General features: G+C 36.6%; 1 non-coding gene across 1 annotated transcript; it reads right to left on the reverse strand.

Annotated features, from left to right (window-relative positions):
• Positions 1-766: 766 nt before the first annotated feature.
• LOC141722081 (small nucleolar RNA R71) lies at positions 767-873 on the reverse strand. Its single transcript, XR_012575113.1, has one exon. It is a non-coding gene; the product is annotated as a small nucleolar RNA R71 (small nucleolar RNA).
• Between the last annotated feature and the right edge of the window lie 24,882 nt (positions 874-25,755).

Consider the following 25,755-nt stretch of genomic DNA (forward strand, 5'->3'; position numbering starts at 1 on the left):
TTAAAATTAACCTAAACCAGTCCTTGTGGGAATAAACTAGAATTAATTCTATATTACTTGTGATCACATATACTTGCGTGAATATTAGCGCGTGTTCTAGCCCTAACAAGTTTTTTGGCACCGTTGTCGGGGACTTAGGTGTTAATTTTTAGTTTATGTGTTTGTCATCATTGGTCGTTAAAGTTCAGTGACTCAGACATTGTTACTTACATATTTCCTTGTCATGTTTCAGGTACTCTAGCGAGCGTGTATGCATACATGTTCTCGGTCTCGTAAGAGAACACTAGATCAAGCTGAGGAAGAAGTTGTAGTAGCTAAGGAAATTTTCGAGGAAGTTCTTGTCGAGGAGAAAGTTGAAGAAGAAGCCCTTATTGCAATGGGAGCACCAGAAGCGAATCCGAAGGCTTTGATGGATTACTCTCAACCGAAGATTAATGATATTCAGTCTAGTATTGTTCGACCAACCATCTCGGCTAATACCTTTGAGATCAAGCCGAGCACAATTCAGATGATACATAACTCAGTTCAGTTTGAGGGTTCTTCGACAGAAGACCCCAACATGCACATCAGAGATTTCATCGAGATCTGCGACACTTTCAAGTTCAATGGAGTTTCTGAAGATGCCATTAAGTTGAGGCTTTTCCCATTCTCTCTATGGGATAAAGCTAAGTGCTGGTTACATTCTCTACAACCAGGGTCTATCACCAAATGGGAGGATCTTACTCAAAAGTTCTTAACTAAATTCTTTCCTATGGCAAAGACTGCTGCAATCAGAAACACACTTACTCAATTCGCTCCGCAATCTGGAGAATCTTTATATGAGGCTTGGGATCGCTAAAAAGAGATGCTTAGAAAGTGTCCTCACCATGGAATGCCTGACTGGATGATCATTAACTACTTCTATAATGGTTTGGGTGCTACTTCTAGACCCATGCTTGATGTAACATCAGGAGGAGCATTGTAGTCTACAAGCTACGATGAAGCTTATGAATTGATTGAACTGATGGATGCTAATGAATACCAGAATTATACTCAGAGACTATCTCAGGGCAAGGTAGCAGGAATTCTGGAGTTAGATACAACTACTGCTATAGCTGCTCAGCTTAAGGCTTTGACGATGAAGGTGGATTATTTGGCTAATTATAGAGTTAATCAGATTACTAGTGTTTGTGAGCTTTGTGTTGGTGCCCATGAGACGGAGAAGTGTGCTATTTATAGTGAATCAGCTCAGTTCGTGAGCAACTTTCAGAGGTCGCAGTAGCCTGTGCCATGTACCTATCATCCTAACAACCGTAATCATCCTAACTTCAGTTGGAGCAATTCTCAGAATGCGGTTCAACAGCCTTATCAGCAGTATCCAGCAAAGCAGTAAAACCCTCCTGGTTTTCAGCAACCATAATATGCACCAAGACAACAACTCCAGATGCAACAGTCTAATGAAAAATCTGAATTGGAGGAGTTGAGGCTCATGTAAAAGAGCCAAGCGGTTTCTATCAAGACCTTAGAAAATCAAATTGGATAAATTACCAATGCCTTGCTAAATCATCAACCTGGTACACTCCCTAGTGACACTGAAGTGTCGGGAAAGAGGGAAGCTAAGGAGCAGGTAAAAGCAATTACATTGAGGTCTAGGAAGGTTGTGAATCCCGAACACTCTCAAGTTTCAGATGAAGAAGATGTGGCTGAAGAAGAAGTGCAGAAGGAAGCTGAAGTGGAACCAGGGAAGACTACTGTTGAACACACTCCTCCTGAGGGTAATACAGGGGAGAAGAAAAAGCTGGATAAGCAGTTTGAGAAGTTTCTGGAGGTGTTCAAGAAACTTCATATCAACATAGCTTTCACTGAAGCTCTTGAACAGATGCCTAGTTATGCCAAGTTTATGAAAGGTATTCTCTCTAGGAAGGTGAAGCTTGATGACTTAGAGACCGTTGCTTTTACGGAGGAATGCAGTGCTGTGCTACAACAGAAGTTGCCTCCGAAGCTTAAAGATCCTGAGAGCTTCACTATTCCTTACATCATTGGAAAAGTATCATTTGACAAATGTTTATGTGACTTGGGAGCTAGCATCAATCTGATTCCCTTATCAATCTTCAAGAAGTTGGACTTACCTGATCTAAAGTCTACTTATATGACCTTGCAGTTGGCCGACTGTTCTATTACATATCCACGAGGCATTGTGGAGGATGTCTTGGTCAAGGTTGATAAACTCATCTTTCCTGCTGATTTTGTAATTCTTGATTTCGAGGAGTATAAGAAGATTCCCATAATCTTGAGAAGACCATTCTTGGCTACTGGCCGAACTTTGATCGATGTGCAGAAGGGTGAGCTAACTATGCGAGTGCTGGATCAGGATGTGACGTTCAATGTGTTCAATGCCATGAAATTCCCAATGGAAAATGATTAGTGCTTAAAAGTGGATTTGGTCGATTCCGTGGTTACTTCAGAACTTGATCAATTGCTAAGGTCTGATGCCTTAGAAAAGGCCTTGTTGGGAAATTCAGATAGTGAAGATGATGAAGGTGATGAGTAGTTGCAATATCTGAATGCTTCTCCCTGAAAGTGGAAGATGGATATGCCTTTTGAATATCTTGGAATGGAGGAGCTGAACAAATCTCCAAAGCGCCTCAAGCCATCTATTAAGGAAGCTCCTACACTTGAGCTTAAACCATTGCCTGAACACTTAAGGTATGCTTTTCTAAGTGATGCATCTACTTTGCCTGTGATTATTACATCTGACCTTTCAGGTAGTGATGAGGAAAAACTCTTAAGAATTTTGAGAGAGTTCAAATCGGTAATTTGATGGACTATAGCAGATATTAAGGGAATCAGCCCTTCTTGTTGCATGCATTAAATTCTTCTTGAGGAAGATAGCAAGCCTACTGTTGAGCAACAAAGAAGGCTTAATCCAATCATGACAGAATTTGTGAAGAAGGAAATTCTCAAGTGGCTAGATGCAGGGATCATCCATCCCATTTCTGACAGTTCTTGGGTGAGTCCAGTTCAATGTCTGCCGAAAAAAGGTGGTATCACGGTTGTAGCTAATGAGAAGAATGAGCTCATTCCTACTCGAACAGTCACGGGGTGGAGAGTTTGCATGGACTACAGGAAGCTGAACAAGGCCACGAGAAAGGATCACTTTCCTCTGCCTTTTATTGATCAGATGCTTGATATATTGGTTGGGTATGAGTACTACTGTATCCTGGATGGCTATTCGGGCTATAATCAGATTTGCATTGCTCCAAAAGATTAGGAAAAGACAACTTTCACTTGTCCATTTGGTATTTTCGCCTTCAGAAGAGTTTCTTTTGGGTTGTGTGGAGCACCTTCCATATTTCAGAGATGCATGATGGCTATCTTCTCTGACATGATTAGTCAGAATGTGGAGGTGTTCATGGATGATTTCTCTGTGTTTGGCGATTCTTTTGATAAATGTTTGCAGAATCTTGGCGCAGTTCTTAAAAGGTGTGTTGAGACCAATCTGGTTCTCAACTGGGAGAAATGTCACTTTATGGTGCGACAGGGCATTATTCTTGGGCATAGGGTCTCTAGTACGGGTCTTGAGGTGGACAAAGCCAAGGTGGGGGTCATTGAAAATCTTCCTCTACCAATTTATGTTAAGGGAGTTCACAACTTTCTTGGTCATGCGGGTTTCTCTAGGCGGTTCTTCAAGGACTTCTCTAAAATCTCTTAACCCTTGTGCAATCTTCTGGAGAAGGATGTCCCGTTCAAGTTTGATGACGAGTCCCTAGCTGCTTTTGAGTTCTTGAAGAAGAGTTTGATCACGACACTTGTCATAATTGCACCTGCTTGGAATGAACATTTTGAGATGATGTACGATGCAAGTCACTATGTAGTTAGAGCAGTTCTTGGGCAGAGAAAGAAAAACATATTTCATATGGTCTACTATGCTAGTAAGACCCTCAATGGTGCTCAACTAAATTATACTACTACTGAGAAAGAACTGTTGACCATTGTCTACGGTTTTGAGAAGTTTCGATCTTATTTGCTTGGGACGAAGGTGACAGTTTCCACTGATCATGCTGTGATTCGATATCTCGTCTCGAAGAAGGACTCGAAGCCTAGATTGATTAGATGGGTTCTTTTGCTTCAGGAATTGAATTAGAGATTAAGGACAGAAAAGGTACTGAGAATCAAGTCATTGATCATCTCTCTCATTTGGAAGACCCAAGTGCAACTTCACAAGATAAGACATTGATAAATGAGTCTTATCCTGATGAGCAGCTGTTTGGGGTATAAGAAGAAGAACTGTAATTTGCAGACATTGTGAACTACCTTGTGAGTAATATCATGCCTTCAGACTTGTCTTATGCTCAAAGGAAGAAGTTTCTTCATGAGGTGAAGTGGTACATTTGGGATGAACCATATCTGTTTAGGCAAGGAGCTGACCAAATCATCAGGAGATGTATTTCGTACAGCGAAACGGGGGGGGGGGGGGATCTTGCGAGACTGTCATTCGACTGTTTATGGAGGCCACTATAGTGGAGAGAAGATGGCAGCTCATGTCCTTCAAGCGGGATTCTTGTTACATATTGAATTCTCATTGATCAGAAGAAGCTCAGGATCTTGCTGTTCGGGTGTCATCAGGAACTGATGTGTCATCAGGATTTGGCATGTCATCAATATTTGGAAGTCATCAGTATTTAAAGACAGTCTGCTTAAAGGATTTATTCGGTTCCTTGTAATGTGGAGCATATATCTTTTACGTCTGAGTTATAGGACTTTATCTATTCGGTTGAAGATATGTATCAGTTTTAGTTAGCTTTTGATAATGCATATCTTAGATTGATTTGTTGTAGCTGTGTAGTATATAAACACAGTTTAGGTCATCACTTAGTGTATCGATCTCGAGTATCATTCGACCTAGTAGCTCTCAAGAACATCAGTATTTCTTGAGAGGATTTTGTAACAGTTTTTATTAGAAATATAAAATGTTGTTAAATTTTATCACTTGTTCAAAATATTTATACAATTGTATCCAACCCCCTTAAACAATTGTATCTTCACTGGGCAACAATTGGTATCAGAGCTCACTGATAAATTTACAATCAAAAATAATCTAAACATGACTCTGAACAAGTATGAAAGCATTAAAATTTCCATTCTGAAAAAGGATGAATATCTAACATGGAAGGTGAAGATGCTCATGCACCTGGAAGCTACAGATCCAGATTATCTCGACGTAATCAATGATGGACCTTTCATGCCAACAAAACTGGTGCCTGCAACTCCCACTGTTGCTGAACATTATCAGCTGAAGGAGAAGACTGAGTGGACACCAGAAGAGAAAGTAGTTGTGCTGAAAGATGCAAAAGTAAGAAACATTTTTCATAACAGTCTTTATTCTGTGATGTCAGTCTAGAGGCCATGCTGTATTGAGATTTAACAACATTTGCCAAAGAGATCTAGGATGCTCTTGAAACTCAATGTCAAGGAACTATGGCCATCAAGAAGAACAGAAGGGTTGTTCTGATTCAAGAATATGAACACTTTGAGGCCAAGCCTGATGAAAGTATCACTGACATCTATGATAGATTTCTGACCCTGCTCAACAATCTGTCTTTGGTGGGAAAGGTGTATGATCGAGAGGATTCAAACACCAAGTTTTTGAGAGTTTTGAGTGAAGAGTGAGAGACTCAGACTTCAATCATACGACATCAGTATGATCTGGAAGTAATTACTCTGGATGAAGTCTATGCCATGCTGAGAACTCTTGATTTGGAGGTTCAACAAAGGAGAGAGAGGAAAAGCAACAAAGGGAAATCTGTTGCTTTGAAAGTAAATAATAAAGCTTCAAAAGAAAAGTTTGTTGGAGTTGTACGAAGGAAGAAAAATTTTCCAGGATCAGATACTGATGATTCATCATCAAATCCTGATGATTATACTGATTCTGAAACTGATGAAAACATAACAGATTATGATATCATGCAAATGGCCGCATTGCTGGTTAAGGGCTTCGGGAGAATGCAATTCAGGAAGTCTAAGAACAACAGAATCTTCAGGAAGAAGTTCACTGGAGGTGAAAGGAAGTCAACTAGGAGAAAAGATGGAATGGACTCTAAAGCTGGGAAGGTAGACAGAACAAAGATCAAGTGCTACAACTATGATGAACCTGGTCACTTTGCCTCAGAGTGCAAGAAAACAAAGCATGATAAAGGGAAGAACAAAGCCCTGATCACTTCAAGCAAGAATTGGATGGACTCCTCTGATTCTGAAGATGAAGACACATGCTATGTACTGATAGCTAGTCTTGATGATCCTGCTTCCTCTGAGTCTAAGGTACAAACTCCTTTATTCTCCTTTGATACTGAAAATATATCTGAGTTGAAATCTACTCTTAAATCTTTGCATGGAAATTTTAAGAATAAGACTCTGGAAAATTATAGACTTATAACTGAAATTGAGATCTTGAAATCTAGGAATGAACAGTTAGAGTCTGACTTAATAAATCAGATAGATTTGAAGAAAGTATGTGAAAGAGCTAAACATACAGTAAAGATTCTTGAGGCTAGATACAGTATGTGAGAAAAGGATCTAGAAAATGAGAGAAAAACCCTTAAAGCCTGGACTGATTCAGGCAAAAAGGTTCATGAGATAATCTAAAAAAAACTGGAAAGAATGCCTAGGCTATAAAGATGGAGTTAAGGATGTTGAAACTGAAAATAAAATTACCCTTAAAACTCAAGTTAAGTTTATCTCTACAGAAGCTGATGAACCCAAATCCACTTTTGAAAAGGGTTCAACATCAGTATCACAAGAAAAACTGGTAAATGATAAAACTCAAAGAAAGGAAAGCAAGGAAACCATTAAGTCTGTTAAGAAAGAAAAGAACATAGGACTTTTATCAGCAAGATAATTGAAAAAGAAATTATCTGAGGTTACTGACAAATCTCAAGTAAAAAGTCCTAAAAGAAACAGGAATGGTAAACAAGGTATTTATAAGGATTCAAATTACAAGGTTGTTCCCAATGCTACTAGAAAAACTTGTTTTAACTGTGGAAATACTAATCATTTTGCTATTGATTGCAGGAGGAATAAGAAAGTGATAACTGCTATTCCTGAGTCTGATGTTAGGGGTAGATCAGTATTTATAAACCACAAATCCTTGTTTTCATTGTGGTAGTAGCTGGCATTCGATTTATACTTAAAGTTCTTATCACAAGTTGTATCACAATTATTATGAACCTTTGCCTAAGTTTAATAAGTTGATTATGTGTTTAATTCTGTTAGTTTTACTAAATCTGCTTCTGACAAGACAAATCCTGATAAAGTAAAAACTGTCAAAAGTACTCCTGACACACAAAGGCTTAAGTTGTCCAAAAAAAGGGCCCAACAAGTGTGGGTCCTTAAAAATACTTCTAATTAGTTATTCTTCTGATTACAAGGTAACAAGAAAAATACACTTGTCTTGGATAGTGGATGTTCAGGACACATGGCTGGAAATAAATCCCTACTGTCAGAATTTGAGAAGAAGGTTGGCCCATATGTATCTTATGGAGATGGAAATGTAGGACACACTTTGGATATGGCAACTTGATAATTGGAAAGGTAGCAATAGAGAATGTAGCTCTGGTGGATGGACTGAAGCATAATCTTCTGAGCATCAGTCAAATCACTGACAGAGGTTATCATGTTGTATTATATGACTCACACTGTGAAGTTGTTCATAACAAGTTAAAGAAAATTATCTTGATAGGATACAGACATGGTAACATTTATGAAGCAAGGCTACATGAAAGTCTTGAAGAGGAAGCTACTTGCCTTATATCTAAGGCATCAGTAGATGAGAGCTGGAACTGGTATAAGAAGCTCTCACATCTCAACTTCAATTCAATCAATGAACTTGCCAAAAAGGAGCTTGTAAGAGGATTGCCAAACATGCTATACTTATCTGATGGTCTTTGTGATGCTTGCCAAAAGTCCAAATAAAGAAGAGTATCTTTCAAAAGTAAAACTGAATTCTCCATTTCTGAGCAATATCACATGCTACATCTGGACCTCTTTGGACCAGTGAACATAATGTCCATCAATAAGAAAAGGTACACACTTGTAATTGTTGATGATTTCACTAGATATACATGGGTTTATTTTCTACGCAGGAAGGATGAAACTCCAGAAATTCTTCTGGACCACATAAGGCAAATTGAAAATGGATCCACTCATAAAGTGAAAATCCTGAGAAGTGATAATGGCACTGAATTCAAGAACTCAAAGATGGAGGACTTCTGCAAGTACAAAGGCATAGAACAACAATTCTCAGCTCCTGGTACACCTCAACAAAATGGTGTTGTTGAGAGGAAGAACAGAACCTTGATTGAAGCTGGCAGAACTCTGCTAGAAGAAGCAAAACTACCCACTTACTTTTGGGCTGAAGCAGTAAACACATCATGTTATACTCAGAATATCACTCTGATAAACAGACATGGTGTTACTCCCTATCAAATGCTAAAAGAAAAGAAGCCCAGTCTCAAACATCTTCATGTATTTGGATGTAAGTGCTTTGTTTTGAGAACTCATATTGATCAGCTTGGAAAGTTTGAATCAAAGGCTGATGAAGGAATCTTTGTTGGATACTCACCATCAAAAGCATACAGAGTGTTCAATCTGAGAACATACACTGTAGTAGTCTCCATAAATGTATCTTTCTATGATAAGAAGATTCCTGGTTTTGAAGAAGAAACTCATGAAAGCTTAATCTTTGCAAATAAAAATGTATTATTGGAATCTGGGTTAAACTCTAATGAACTGTCAAATCCTGATGATCCAAATCCTGACACTCCTTCAGATTCTGAAGATAATCACTGTACTACCGAACCTACACATGTTGAGGGGGAGCAACAGCAAGGGTCAACTGATGGTACTAACACTGAAGAATCATCTTAAGATTCTTCTCAATCTAATCTCTCAGAATCTAATGCTGATTCAACATCAGATGAACATGATTCAAGCCCCAATATTTCATCAGGAGATAACACAACAGATTCAGGGGGAGCCTCAAATGCATTTGATGAGGTATATAATTCAGGGGGAGCATCTAGCTCCAGAAGGACACTTTCAAGTGCCAGAAAATGGACTAAGGATCATACTCCTGATCTGATCATTGGAAATCCTGATGATGGTGTAAAGACAAGAAGTGCAACTCAAAATGAATGTTTATATCATAATCTACTTTCAAAAGAAGAACAAAAAAAAGTAGAAGATGCACTTAAGGATGCATATTGGGTCATGGCTATGCAAGAAGAACTGAATGAGTTTGAAAGAAATGAAGTATGGAAGCTGGTTCCTAGACCTAAGAACAGGTCAATTGTGGGCACAAAGTTGGTCTTTAGAAACAAGACTGATTCTGATGGAACAATCATCAGAAACAAGGCAAGGTTGGTGGCTAAAGGATATTCCCAACAGGAAGGTATTGAATATGATGAGACATTTGCTCATGTTGCTAGGCTGGAAGTAATCAGAATATTCTTGGCATATGCTGCTCAAAAGAAGTTCAAAGTCTTCCAGATGGATGTCAAGAGTGCATTTCTCAATGGAGAACTTGAAGAGGAAGTCTATGTTGAACAACCACCAGGATTTGTGGATCCTAAACATCCTGACTATGTTTACAGACTTGATAAAGCACTCCATGGACTGAAGCAAGCACCTAGAGCATGGTATAAAACCCTTGCCCAGTTTCTACTTAAAAGTGGATTCAAAAGAGGTACAATAGATAAAACCTTATTTTATCTGAATAAAGGTAAAGATTTGCTTTTAGTCCAAATTTATGTGGATGATATCATTTTTGGATCAACTAATCAAACACTTTGTGATAAGTTTTCAAAGTTGATGCAATCAAGATATCAAATGAGTATGATGGGAGAGATGAGCTACTTCCTAGGCTTGCAGTCTGATAATGGCATCTATATCAATCAGTCCAAGTACACAAGAAATCTACTGAAGAGGTTTAATATTCAAGAAAGTGCAACTGCAAGTAATCCTATGGCAACTGCTACAAAACTTGATCCAAATGAAGGTACAACAGTTGATGTCACAACTTACAGAGGTATGATTAGTCCTATGTTATACCTAACTGCTAGCAGGCCATACATTATGTTTGCCACTTGTTTGTGTGCAAGATTTCAGGCAAATCCATGGGAGCCACATCTAATTGCAGTAAAGAGAATTTTTATATACCTCAAGAGTACTGTCTCACTTGGACTTTGGTATGCAAGGGAAGCTGATTTTGCATTATGTGGTTATTCAGATGCTGATTTTGCTGGTTGTAAAATAGACAGGAAGAGTACATCAGGAAGCTGTCAGTTCTTGGAAGGCAGATTAGTCTCATGGTTCAACAAGAAGCAGAAATCTATTTCTACTTCAACTGCTGAGGATGAATATATTGCAGCTGGAAGTTGCCGTGCTCAGTTGTTATGGATGAGAAATCAGCCCATGGACTATGGATTATCATTCTCAAAAATTCATATTTATTGTGATAATCAAAGTACTATTGCTATGACAGGAAATCCGGTGCAACACTCTCTTACAAAGCACATCAGTATCAGATATCACTTCATAAGATAGCATGTCATGGAAGAAACCATAGAGCTTCATTTTGTTCCTACTGATCAGCAGCTGGCTGATATCTTCACAAAGCCATTACCTGAAGCAACATTTACAAAGCTTGTGAATGAACTTGGTATGGTTAATTGGGATAAGTAAATTTATTTCAATTTATATTTGATCAAATCCTGATGTATACTGATCAAATTCTGATATGTCCTAAATGCTGTTTTTTCGATATTAAGCCAAAAATATTTGATGTATTTCATTTTTATATGCATGATAAATTAAGTGAATTTATTTGCTAAATGTGCATGTATGAATAAATGTAACACCCCCAAATCCGGGGTCGGGGATCCGGGTTGTCACGAGTTCCATTTCCCTTAATAACACCCAATATTAATAAATAATCAACTACTCTGTACTGTGACCCCACAATAAACACACACACCACAAGTTATAGTCTCAGAGATGAACACTCAAAAATAACACAAGTCCTTATATTCCACAATTATAAACCGTTACACCTTAAAAAGGTTCTGAATAAATTTACATATTCCTTGCCATTATTACAATTCATATTATACATAAGTTTGGTTCATCAATAGTTGAAAACCTAGCCTATTGGTAGCACCTACCTCAGCTACGGCGGCATCAACGCTTTCAGAAGACTGCGGAACGTTTTCTAACCGCATGCGAATCAGGAGCTTGGTCCTGTTCATCTTTTCTATCTGTTGTTGTGTGATGAAAGAAGAAAGCAAGGGTGAGCAGCAAGCCCACCAAAATAATATGTATAATGATTAACAATATATGAGCCTTCTCATAGTACTCATGAAAGTCTTGGTCAAAAGAAATGAACCAAGTTTGATATCTTAATGCGATGAAGTCACAAAATATTCAGTATATATACATATATACTTTTTAAAATATTGGAAGTCCTCTTCCATGCATAATATACACAGAGTTCCAGTTTATAACTGTATAAAAATATCGTTGCAAGGTGATCTCATATATCTACCCTTGTCTCAACGTTTTTCTGAAAATCTTTGATATGCATAAGATAATCATTAACTAGATATAAGTTGAAAATATGAAGTTACAAGATACCCCAATATACTTATATCTTTTCCAAATATTACTTGAACTACCACCGTTCAAGTTATAATCAGTTCAAAAGTTCATCACATAGATGAGACTACAAGACAAGATTTGAATAGATTCAATCTTTGAATATCATTATAAATAATGAAGTTACGAGATACTTCATTAAATCCCGATATATATATACACCTATATATACATTTCATACACTCCTTGAAAACCTCTGTTATGAAAATTATAAACAGAGTTGCAATATCCAATGAATTTGGTAAGGAGAAAACCTTGGCATAAACCTGATATCTTGCTGATCAGGCAAAGATACCAATAAGTAACCTTTTCTACTAGTAGATGGACGAATTCCCCACTGGTCATCACCCTGGCCGCAATAGGACCTTATGCTGGACTGCCACTCAGCCACTTACGCATTTGATGGACTCCCACTGAGCCACTTACACTTTCATGGACGCCCACTGAGCCCATGTTGCTTATGCCGACTCAAATAGATGAACTTACTTCCCGAACGATGGGCAAGTAATCAAGATGTTTTCTCAAAACAGCAACCTCGTTGCGAATGTAAAATACACCACTGAGCCGGATCCCTCAAGTTTTGAACGAGTATTTAAATCCCCTTTAAAAGGAAGATCTTAAATATAAAAATGAGTTTTGAGATCCGCTCTAACTTTTAAAAATCATTTTGAAGACTCGAAAACATTTTAAGAGTGTTTGGAGTAATGCTGATTTAATGAAATAAATCAGTCCCAATATATTAGAAAATATCTGAATATTATTATTTAAATAATATTCCCATAAAGAATAATCTTTATAAAAATAATTGAAGTAGAAGTTTTAAAACTTATACTTGAAATGAGTATTAAATAACCAAAGATATACTTATACGAAAGTACTATCTTTATTTGAATAATCAAAGATAAGTTTGATTATCGACACCTTATTCTTTAATAAAATAAAGAACATATCTCAGCAAATAATCGGAGTCATAGATCCTCAAATGAATATTCAAATAATATTCATTAAATAATATAAACTGATTCATAAGCCCTCGAATGAATATTCAAATAATATTCAATAAATAATATAAAAGAGTCATAAGCCGAATGAATATTCAAATAATATTCAAATAATAAAATAAAAGGAGTCATAAGTCCTCGAATGAATATTCAAAATAATATTCATTTAATAAAATAAAGAAGTCATAAGCCCTCGAATGAATATTGAAAATAATATTCATTTAATAAAATAAAGAAGTCATAAGCCCTCGAATGAATATTCGTAATAATATTCATTAAATAAAATAAAGGAGTCATAAGCCCTCGAATGAATATTCGTAATAATATTCATTAAATAAAATAAAGTTATCGAATAAACCTTATTCGATTAATAGTTTTAAAAACTATATCAATATATATATATAAATATATTATACTCGGGAGCCTCGCCTCCCGGTTTTAGAAAAAGTTCACCTTTTGATCCCCTATACTAAGGGTATACGCAAATACCGCTTATCTCTAGCATAGGTATTATGCAACGAATAAGCATTTGAACCAACAGATATATAAATCAAGAATACGAAACAGGCATGCATATATACCATATCACATGCTACAATATATCGCAAGAATTTGCTAATAACAAATATGCATTTATCACAAGATCATGCATATACACATATACATCACAACAACAGTATAACGGGTAGAAAACTTGCCTGAGCGACTGGGGGTTACAAATGGCTCGGGACGAGTCTGGTAACCTATAAACAACAAGTAAGTTGGAATTAAACCAAAGTCACTTGTAAATCTATACTTTAACCAACTTAGACTCTAACGCTTGCTTTGCGCTTACTGATTCTCTTAAGTCACTCGAGTACCCTCGTCTCCACCATTTTTAATAATTTAACCATTACGAGTTTTAAGGCGATTCCTTCGCGAGTGTCTTACCAACTGCCTAACACACTTAACATAATTGTTTCATACACTAATTAACCCTTTAAGGTCCTTAACTAAGGTTTCAAAGTAAGGCGAGGGATAATAGTTCGGTCGCGAAACGCCGTTACTTAAAACGGTCATTTCTCCTAAACCGTACATCGGAATCAAACGAACTACATATCAAAACGAAGCTCGTAACATGAACTATCTAAACATGGCAATGGTCAAAATCTAGCAGGGAGTTCTCGGGTCCTAATGTTATGAATAAAAGCAGTCTAAAGTAAATCGGATATTACGACGGCTATATTTACGCGATTTCCCAAATTTTTACCATTGCAAATCATATCAATCCAACTACCAATCAACAACAACTCAATATACACATCAATGCTACTGATTTTTTTTTAATAAGCTCAAGGATATCAATCCAATCATATATTATAATATCTCCAAATTCAACTAAACTACTTAACAATTAAGCTCGAATCATGCTTATCATTCAAATTACTACTCATCCATCCAAACCATCTCCAAACTTCAACATTCAAACTTATTACTAAAGGGTGTGAAGATTTATACCTTCCTTGGGAGGTGTTAAGTTTCTAGGAAGCCTTAGGGAGCCTCCTACAAGCTTGATCTTTTCAAAGAAATCAAGAACACAAAGTTAGGCTTTGAAGTTTCTAAAAGTCTGATTTAAAGAACTGTAAAAATGAGGATCTTACCTTGCTTATTTGGAAGATACTTGTGAACAAGAGTTGTAGGACATCTCAATACCTTTCCAACGAGCTATAGAACACAACTTTTGAGTGAGTATTGAAGGAGATATGGCAGTTTGAAGTTGCTGGGTTTGTTTTAGCCGAGAGCTTTCTTCTTGAAACGGGAAAGTCAACTTCTGATTTTTGTGTTTTATGATATTTGCTTGGTTGCTTCTCCTTTTTGGCCTTGGAAAATGTTTTAGCTTTTTACCATGGTAAATTTTACATGGCCCAAAATCAACCAACAAAACAAAACCCCTTGTCATGCTTATGTCATCTTGCACATGTCATAATGCTTCCACTTGTCCACACCTTGTTGGTTTGATGACATCATCATCCCTAACCTCCTTGATTAACTCCTAATTGCTTGCCTAATGACCGCTGATCTGTTATACGGTTCGCTTAACTTTCATTTTCGTTTATCGTTTGAGGGATCATACCCGGGATCTTATTACTTAGGTTTCTTTAACCTTTCTCAATACATTATATTCCTTTCATGATCCTCTCTTATAATCCTTGAATTTAAATCCTTTTTATTCTGTTACCTTATACTCAATTCTTTCTGTATCTGGTAGATTTTCGGGAAAAATCAAAGTGTTCGGAATTGGATTCTGACGATCTTTACATACACTTATATACCATATAGAGTACTAATAAAATCTCAGAATATCCATAACAGAACCCCTACATAGCGTGGCATGAAAAGTTTTATCGTTCAGCAAAAACACTATTCATAAGGGTTTCAAAATTTCTCAAAAATTGGGGTTATTACAGTCTCCCCTCCTTAAAAGGATTCCGTCCCGGAATCAGATAGAAAACAAATGGGGATACTTTCTTAGCATTACACTTTCTAACTCTCGAGTCAATTTTCCACATTGTGGTTCTACCACCAAACTCTGCCTAGTTTGATAATCCTTTTCCTAAGCACTTGTTCCTTTTTACTCTATAACCCTTCCTGGTTGCTCCATATAGGTTACGTCGGGTTGCATATCTATGCGCTCATATGCCCCTATTTGACTGGCATCCGAATTACACTTCCTTAACATTGATACGTGGAACACGTTATGAACTTGCTACATGTTCGGGGTTAGGGCTAGCTCATATGCTAACTTCCCAAACGTCTTAATATATCCAAGGGTCCAACAAATTGTAGACTTAGCTTTCCTTTCTTTCCGAACCTCATCAATCCTTTCCAAGGGATACCTATATCATTACTAGGTCCCCTATTTCATACTCTTTATCCTTTCGTGTCAAATCAACATACTTATCATGTCCATCTTGGGCTACTACCAGCCGTCCTCTGATTAGATCTATCATATCCTTGGTCCTTTGGACTACTGCAGGTCCGAGTATCTTGCGCTCTACAACTTCATCCTAACGTAAGGGAGATCGACATTGTCTTCCCTCAAGGATCTCATAAGGCGACATCTCGATAATGACATATGATCTATTGTCGTAAGATAACTCAATCCGAATTAAGTGATCATTCCAAATTCTTTCAAGTCTATTACACAGACTCTCATCATAGCTTCTAATCATTATAGCTTTTGCTTCTCACTACCCATCCTTTTTCCCAGTTCGTAGTCGCTACTATCTTCCGTTCCTAATATTATACTAGTTATACTTTTGCTCGTTAGCGTTCTATAACCTTTTAATAACCACGTCAACCTTAGTATCACGAATGTGTTTCCATTCCGCATACTACCACCACTTTATTACTCCTTTTTCAGTTGTTTCTATTTTCCAAAATTTGATCAATCAAATAGAAGTAAAGGAATTTGTTGAGAGATCACTATGATCATGAACACTTGTTATATCGCATAGTTAGTACAGAAGGTGGCCAACCTTTAGTACTTGACAAGCAATTAAACAATAGCTGGTATCCTACTCGGCTTCTATCACACAGATAGATAGTCATTCGGCAATACCTCCCCTTCTGGAAGGGTTGTTCTCCTCAGCTTACATGAAATGAAAAGAAGAGAAAAGAACGAACTGAAGAGAATTATATATATGAAAAAAAATATACTGCCACAAAATATCTGGCTTGGAATCTACCTCTGAACTATAGAGGTTTGTCATAGAAGAACAAAACATATATGTATTTATATCAACATCAAGTATTATAGCATCGCATTTCACGTGCTTAAATATTTTCGCTATCCCGTCCATCATTCTATGGACCCATGCTCTTCCTTGAGCTTATACACAATTACCTTTGAAACTCCCTCGACATCGAACATCGAATCTGGGATCTCATTCTAGACATCATCGTTACTTGAATTCTATGCTTGCACCGCAACCTTCCTCGTATAATAATACGACTCTCTATTGATAAGAAAGAATAATAATTCACTAGGTAGATACTCTACTTAATTAGTCTATCAATGATAACTTATACACTACCACGACCCGATTAGTGGTACTCAATCTCAACACCCATTCCAATACAACTCCCACGGTTGTAATCAGCTCATTACTCGCAGAATCATTGCTGCCTTACTATGGTCCACCACTGACCTACTGTAGTCATTCATTTTCCATGAAGTCTTAATAGCTAACCATACGGAGTCCATACATCTCGTATCTAATTCTTCTAAGGAGGTAACATAATCACCATTCATGATTCATGAAGAACACTCCTGATCCTGACATACATACATGACATGAAGTAGATAAAATTACAGAAGAGTTTCGCTCAAAGCAACGATAGCAGGTTAATACCATTCTTAATCATATACCTTCAATAGAAGACTTAACTCAAAGGTTTGTTTAGTCCTTTTTGAACTATGGTCCTGGCTTATCTCAAGATAGTATCTTCTGAGATAGATAGCCCGCTCATGGCGATTACACGAATTAAACCTTTACTAACTACTATTACGGTCGGGTATTGCACAGTCATCAGAAGGAATGTCAATCTTCCAAACCATAATACAACCTTCACAGTTTTAACCATCATCACTGTATTCCTTTGGCACAAGTGCCTATAATTATCCTCTTACCTTTAAAGTGTCGGCCACCTCTTTGGCCTTTCCTGATAGTAAAATTTCCTTACAGTCAATGTCACATTAACCACCTCCAAATAAATTTTCTACCTTATTTCAATCACAGCTTATGTGAAAATGCTTTCCTTAAAATCTGATGAGAAAAAAAAAATCACCATTTTTCCATAAGTTATTGCCTCAGTCTTTAGAGGTCAATCACTGTCGCGACTGACTCTCGATCGTACTTAGAACATCTTTTGTCTTAGGTCCTAATTGCCCTGAACAATTTCGACCTTTACTGGTTCGATCCATACTTTCTCGTGGTTTAACACGTGCCCCACTTGGCACCATTATAATTACGTCATATTTCTTTTATCAACATTTTTATTCTTGAGAATTTTGAATATTACCTTTCTCCTTGTAAAACCTCTAAGGTTATCCTTCAATCGTTCCTCCTGTATTCCCTAGATACAGGGCATATCAAAATACCATTCACTATTACTAGAACCATTGTCTATATACTTCTGAAAAATTTCTCCACTGATCCTTAAAGGTTATTATTACCTTAATCCTTTCCAATTCATACTGTCAAAACTCATACTATCCCTATTAAGGGTGAAATGCCAACCTTTATGCATTCCCCTAGGATTCGTTTTAAGTTACCGATGTTCTATCCTTAATTCCACCTTTAAAAAGGTACAAGCATCCTTCCATGGATAAATAAAGTCATATATCCCTGATAAGGGTATCTTGTTCAATCATTTCCACCTCGATAGTCTATACCTAACTTCATAATAGCATCCTTATTCAAATTGAGGTCAATCCATATGGCCTCCAAAAGATAACAACGGTTATCCGCTTGTCTTTCCTGATTTGGTAATGATCACATGGATGATCTGGAAGATATTGGTCGTGTTCAACGTGAACTTCTTCTTAATAAATCCTTATTTACTTTTGTTGTTTATCTCAACAGTCATCTCAATGTTGGGATATCTTTCATACCTGGCGTCTCCCTTTCTGGGTATCATGCCACCGGTCTTACACTTCACATTCTTGAAGGTCACTTCCTTCATCCAATTTTCTTAATTTCTTACTTCCTTGTCTCCTCAGTCTATCCGCGTCTCATATTTAACCTTCGAACTATCTCAAGTTTTCCTCAAATCCTCCCAACTTATAGGGGATAAAATATATGTATCTCTTATGCCTTCACCCAGCAATTTTAACTCATGGTGAATCACCCTCATCCTGATGATTACATACTTTTCTATTTCTATTGCTACGAGTCTTTAGGGTTTCCTCATACCTAATTCCTTTATCATTCCTCAAACTCTATTGCCTTTATATTCCTTTCCACTTCAGTTTCTTTTTATTTTCCTTTCTCTTATCATTATTTTATGAACCAACACAACATAAGCATTGATTTCAAACATCCCGTCATTCTGGATTCGTGTCCTCAGAACGAATCTTGATAACTTTTTCAACTTAGATTCATAATTCATCATACTCATCCGCTTTTATTCTATCTCCAAAGCTTTTACACTATCTCCATAACCTTGGGAATTACTTTCCCGAAAACAATTGGCTGAACTTTAATCAGTTTATCATAACCTCTGGCTCCGTACCTTTCTTGGTCTTTCACCAGCGGGTGGTCTCTCTCTTAGGAGGGTAAGTGACAAAAACAGTCTTTTGTGGTTCATCAATCATTTAGAATCTCAAATGATTCCTATATTTCCTTTAGCCAGGCTCTTGCCTCGACTGGGTCAGCTTGTTCCCTGGAACTCTGAGAGCTTAGAAACTTAAACGTCTTGAAAGAATTTCTCACCGCATTGTTTCCTCAAGGTGGTGGTTGGGGATAATAGTCTAAGTTCTGTCTAGACAGGTCCATAAATTACCGTATAGGAGTACCGTCTCGGGTCTCCTTTCCTTACTCGACTTTCTGTTTCCTTAGTATGAAATGTTTCAACCTTCTCCCATAATCGGGGTTATCTTATACATTAAAAACCTTATTATCCACTCCATTATGTCATGGGTTCCTTCTATCTTGATGGCGACCTCCCTGACTATCACGTTCAGGGTTTGCTCTAAATCTTATTCCTCAAACTATGGCTCTCATCTAAGTTCTCATCCTTAAGCTCTTGAACTTTCGGAACCCAAATTCTATAGGAATACCTCATTATTCCCTTATCATCTTTCTCGATATTAATCTTTTATCTAATTGTTGGCTCTCTGCCTTCATTCATAACTTTTTCTGGCACAATATGATCTTTTCCAATAATTCGGGCTGTATTGCAATCTCAAACAGCTTTTCGGTACCGGCTCCGGTTACCTTCACTTCTATTCCCATTTTCTCAAAATCTCTTATAAACTCTCCAAAAGACATTATCATCTTGAGTCTCTCCTTTTTACTAAGGGCATCAGCCACCATATTGGCTTTCCCCGCATGATAAAGAATCTCCCAATCATTATTCTTGAATAGCTCTAACTGCCTCCTCTGGCATATGTTGAACTCTTTCTACGTGAAAATGTACTAGAGCACTTATGGCTTAGGTAATTCTCGCACTTCTCTCCATACAAGTAGTGCCTCCAATCTTTAGGGTAAACTATTGCCACGAGCCTAAGCTCATGGGCAGTGATATCAAATTTCATATTACCTTAATTGTCTTGACGCAGACGCGATTATCTTGCTGTGCTAAGAAGCACCCTAATTCCTTATGCGAAGCGTCACTTACAAATCACAAAATCTCCTTTTTCCATCCGGCAATGCCAGCATAGGGGCCATCACCAACCTCTGCTTCAGTTCTTGAAAGCTGTTCTCGCATTTCTCTGTCCATTCGAACTTCTCAGTCTTACGAGTAAGCCGCGTTAAAGGGGCTACTATCTTTACAACTTGAACGAACCTCCGGTAGTGACCGGCCAATCCTACCTCTGGTAGTCGACCAAACCATGGTCATCAATTCATCAGTGGTCCTTTATCCAATCCTGTCAGGATCCTCCATGGGATCCTCCTCAACAACTATCCCTTCTAGGACAACATCCTCAACCGCTACATCCTCAATATCAACATCATCCGGTCCTGCATTAGGACACTCTATCGGATCCACAATCTGATTTCCAATAACTAATAAAACATCATCGCGTTGTTGCTCCTCAACCTCAGGGTTCGGAGTTCCGCTACCATATACGATAACGAACTACGCTCCTATCACGATATTTATAAGGGTTCCCATAAGGGTTTTAACTGTCAGTACTACGTTAGGTAGCCCGACTATGAACTTGGCAAGAGTTCTTATTATCTTAGTGAATCTTATTATCTTAACGTCCCATCATCTCTGAGGTTTATAACGCTTAGCTCTGATACCACTTCTGTAACACCCCCAAATCCGGGGTCGGGGATCCGGGTTGCCACGAGTTCCATTTCCCTTAATAACACCCAATATTAATAAATAATCAACTACTCTGTACTGTGACCCCACAATAAACACACACACCACAAGTTATAGTCTCAGAGATGAACACTCAAAAATAACACAAGTCCTTATATTCCACAATTATAAACCGTTACACCTTAAAAAGGTTCTGAATAAATTTACATATTCCTTGCCATTATTACAATTCATATTATACATAAGTTTGGTTCATCAATAGTTGAAAACCTAGCCTATTGGTAGCTCCTACCTCAGCTACGGCGGCATCAACGCTTTCAGAAGACTGCGGAACGTTTTCTAACCGCATGCGAATTAGGAGCTTGGTCCTGTTCATCTTTTCTATCTGTTGTTGTGTGATGAAAGAAGAAAGCAAGGGTGAGAAGGAAGCCCACCAAAATAATATGTATAATGATTAACAATATATGAGCCTTCTCATAGTACTCATGAAAGTCTTGGTCAAAAGAAATGAACCAAGTTTGATATCTTAATGCGATGAAGTCACAAAATATTCAGTATATATACATATATACTTTTCAAAATCTTGGAAGTCCTCTTCCATGCATAATATACACAGAGTTCCAGTTTATAACTGTATAAAAATATCGTTGCAAGGTGATCTCATATATCTACCCTTGTCTCAACGTTTTTCTGAAAATCTTTGATATGCATAAGATAATCATTAACTAGATATAAGTTGAAAATATGAAGTTACAAGATACCCCAATATACTTATATCTTTTCCAAATATTACTTGAACTACCACCGTTCAAGTTATAATCAGTTCAAAAGTTCATCACATAGATGAGACTACAAGACAAGATTTGAATAGATTCAATCTTTGAATATCATTATAAATAATGAAGTTACGAGATACTTCATTAAATCCCGATATATATATACACCTATATATATACATTTCATACACTCCTTGAAAACCTCTGTTATGAAAATTATAAACAGAGTTGCAATATCCAATGAATTTGGTAAGGAGAAAACCTTGGCATAAACCTGATATCTTGCTGATCAGGCAAAGATACCAATAAGTAACCTTTTCTACTAGTAGATGGACGAATTCCCCACTGGTCATCACCCTGGCCGCAATAGGACCTTATGCTGGACTGCCACTCAGCCACTTACGCATTTGATGGACTCCCACTGAGCCACTTACACTTTCATGGACGCCCACTGAGCCCATGTTGCTTATGCCGACTCAAATAGATGAACTTACTTCCCGAACGATGGGCAAGTAATCAAGATGTTTTCTCAAAACAGCAACCTCGTTGCGAATGTAAAATACACCACTGAGCCGGATCCCTCAAGTTTTGAACGAGTATTTAAATCCCCTTTAAAAGGAAGATCTTAAATATAAAAATGAGTTTTGAGATCCGCTCTAACTTTTAAAAATCATTTTGAAGACTCGAAAACACTTTAAAGAGTGTTTGGAGTAATGCTGATTTAATGAAATAAATCAGTCCCAATATATTAGAAAATATCTGAATATTATTATTTAAATAATATTCCCATAAAGAATAATCTTTATAAAAATAATTGAAGTAGAAGTTTTAAAACTTATACTTGAAATGAGTATTAAATAACCAAAGATATACTTATACGAAAGTACTATCTTTATTTCAATAATCAAAGATAAGTTTGATTATCGACACCTTATTCTTTAATAAAATAAAGAACATATCTCAGCAAATAATCGGAGTCATAGATCCTCAAATGAATATTCAAATAATATTCATTAAATAATATAAACTGATTCATAAGCCCTCGAATGAATATTCAAATAATATTCAATAAATAATATAAAAGAGTCATAAGCCGAATGAATATTCAAATAATATTCAAATAATAAAATAAAAGGAGTCATAAGTCCTCGAATGAATATTCAAAATAATATTCATTTAATAAAATAAAGAAGTCATAAGCCCTCGAATGAATATTGAAAATAATATTCATTTAATAAAATAAAGAAGTCATAAGCCCTCGAATGAATATTCGTAATAATATTCATTAAATAAAATAAAGGAGTCATAAGCCCTCGAATGAATATTCGTAATAATATTCATTAAATAAAATAAAGTTATCGAATAAACCTTATTCGATTAATAGTTTTAAAAACTATATCAATATATATATATATAAATATATTATACTCGGGAGCCTCGCCTCCCGGTTTTAGAAAAAGTTCACCTTTTGATCCCCTATACTAAGGGTATATGCAAATACCGCTTATCTCTAGCATAGGTATTATGCAACGAATAAGCATTTGAACCAACAGATATATAAATCAAGAATACGAAACAGGCATGCATATATACCATATCACATGCTACAATATATCGCAAGAATTTGCTAATAACAAATATGCATTTATCACAAGATCATGCATATACACATATACATCACAACAACAGTATAACGGGTAGAAAACTTGCCTGAGCGACTGGGGGTTACAAATGGCTCGGGACGAGTCTGGTAACCTATAAACAACAAGTAAGTTGGAATTAAACCAAAGTCACTTGTAAATCTATACTTTAACCAACTTAGACTCTAACGCTTGCTTTGCGCTTACTGATTCTCTTAAGTCACTCGAGTACCCTCGTCCCCACCATTTTTAATAATTTAACCATTACGAGTTTTAAGGCGATTCCTTCGCGAGTGTCTTACCAACTGCCTAACACACTTAACATAATTGTTTCATACACTAATTAACCCTTTAAGGTCCTTAACTAAGGTTTCAAAGTAAGGCGAGGGGTAATAGTTCGGTCGCGAAACGCCGTTACTTAAAACGGTCATTTCTCCTAAACCGTACATCGGAATCAAACGAACTACATATCAAAACGAAGCTCGTAACATGAACTATCTAAACATGGAAATGGTCAAAATCTAGCAGGGAGTTCTCGGGTCCTAATGTTATGAACAAAAGCAGTCTAAAGTAAATCGGATATTACGACGGCTATATTTACGCGATTTCCCAAATTTTTACCATTGCAAATCATATCAATCCAACTACCAATCAACAACAACTCAATATACACATCAATGCTACTGATTTTTTTTTAATAAGCTCAAGGATATCAATCCAATCATATATTATAACATCTCCAAATTCAACTAAACTACTTAACAATTAAGCTCGAATCATGCTTATCATTCAAATTACTACTCATCCATCCAAACCATCTCCAAACTTCAACATTCAAACTTATTACTAAAGGGTGTGAAGATTTATACCTTCCTTGGGAGGTGTTAAGTTTCTAGGAAGCCTTAGGGAGCCTCCTACAAGCTTGATCTTTTCAAAGAAATCAAGAACACAAAGTTAGGCTTTGAAGTTTCTAAAAGTCTGATTTAAAGAACTGTAAAAATGAGGATCTTACCTTGCTTATTTGGAAGATACTTGTGAACAAGAGTTGTAGGACATCTCAATACCTTTCTAACGAGCTATAGAACACAACTTTTGAGTGAGTATTGAAGGAGATATGGCAGTTTGAAGTTGATGGGTTTGTTTTAGCCGAGAGCTTTCTTCTTGAAACGGGAAAGTCAACTTCTGATTTTTGTGTTTTATGATATTTGCTTGGTTGCTTCTCCTTTTTGGCCTTGGAAAATGTTTTAGCTTTTTACCATGGTAAATTTTACATGGCCCAAAATCAACCAACAAAACAAAACCCCTTGTCATGCTTATGTCATCTTGCACATGTCATAATGCTTCCACTTGTCCACACCTTGTTGGTTTGATGACATCATCATCCCTAACCTCCTTGATTAACTCCTAATTGCTTGCCTAATGACCGCTGATCTGTTATACGGTTCGCTTAACTTTCGTTTTCGTTTATCGTTTGAGGGATCATACCCGGGATCTTATTACTTAGGTTTCTTTAACCTTTCTCAATACATTATATTCCTTTCATGATCCTCTCTTATAATCCTTGAATTTAAATCCTTTTTATTCTGTTACCTTATACTCAATTCTTTCTGTATCTGGTAGATTTTCGGGAAAAATCAAAGTGTTCGGAATTGGATTCTGACGATCTTTACATACACTTATATACCATATAGAGTACTAATAAAATCTCAGAATATCCATAACAGAACCCCTACATAGCGTGGCATGAAAAGTTTTATCGTTCAGCAAAAACACTATTCATAAGGGTTTCAAAATTTCTCAAAAATTGGGGTTATTACAATAAATATATCACTGGCATCATTACACATCAGTCTAGGGAGACGCGCCTTCAAAAGAAATCTTTTGGTTATTTCATTAAGTTAACTCTTCACTTAATAATTGATCAATCTTTTAGTCTCTTGATATTCCTTCACTATCTCTCTCATTTATTTTAATGACCTCCCATCCTTAAGTCATTTTACCTCCTCTCATACTCAAACACATCTCTTCACTTGTGCTTCTCACATACAATGGCGAATTCAAGCTGGATTTACTGCTACGGCACAAGTAGTGTAACAAATTTTCAAAATGGAATCCAAACTCAATATCCCATCAACAACATTCCAAACGACATTTGGATTCAACTTCCAGACGTCATCAAAAATGATCTTCTGTTTTTCCAAAGAGAATTTCATCTCCATAATCTTAAACAGCAGGAAAAAATCATTCGTCTTGCTGTTCTCTTTGTTGAAAGTAGGAAGAAGAATTAAACATCCTCCATCCGTTTCTCTTCACCATCAGCTTTGTTAGGCTTCTTAGACCAAGGTTGTTGATGTTCACCATCTTAGACTAGGATTATCTTGTAATCTTTTTGCATGTAATCTACAAATTTCATGAAATGTACTCTTCTGATATATTAATGAAATTTCTTTTGTTTGCAAGATTTAGTCTATGCTTATCTCGTATTGTATGCATGTGAATGTTCTTTTTGAAGCCTGTTAATCTTCACATCATCTACTTAAATTATATTTCTTGATGATTATTTTGATTAAAATTGTGGTTTGCTACTAATTTGTGTTATCTTGATAATCAACTGTT

This window comes from Apium graveolens, chromosome 4 (assembly GCF_009905375.1).
Source record: "Apium graveolens cultivar Ventura chromosome 4, ASM990537v1, whole genome shotgun sequence".
NCBI lineage: Eukaryota > Viridiplantae > Streptophyta > Magnoliopsida > Apiales > Apiaceae > Apium > Apium graveolens.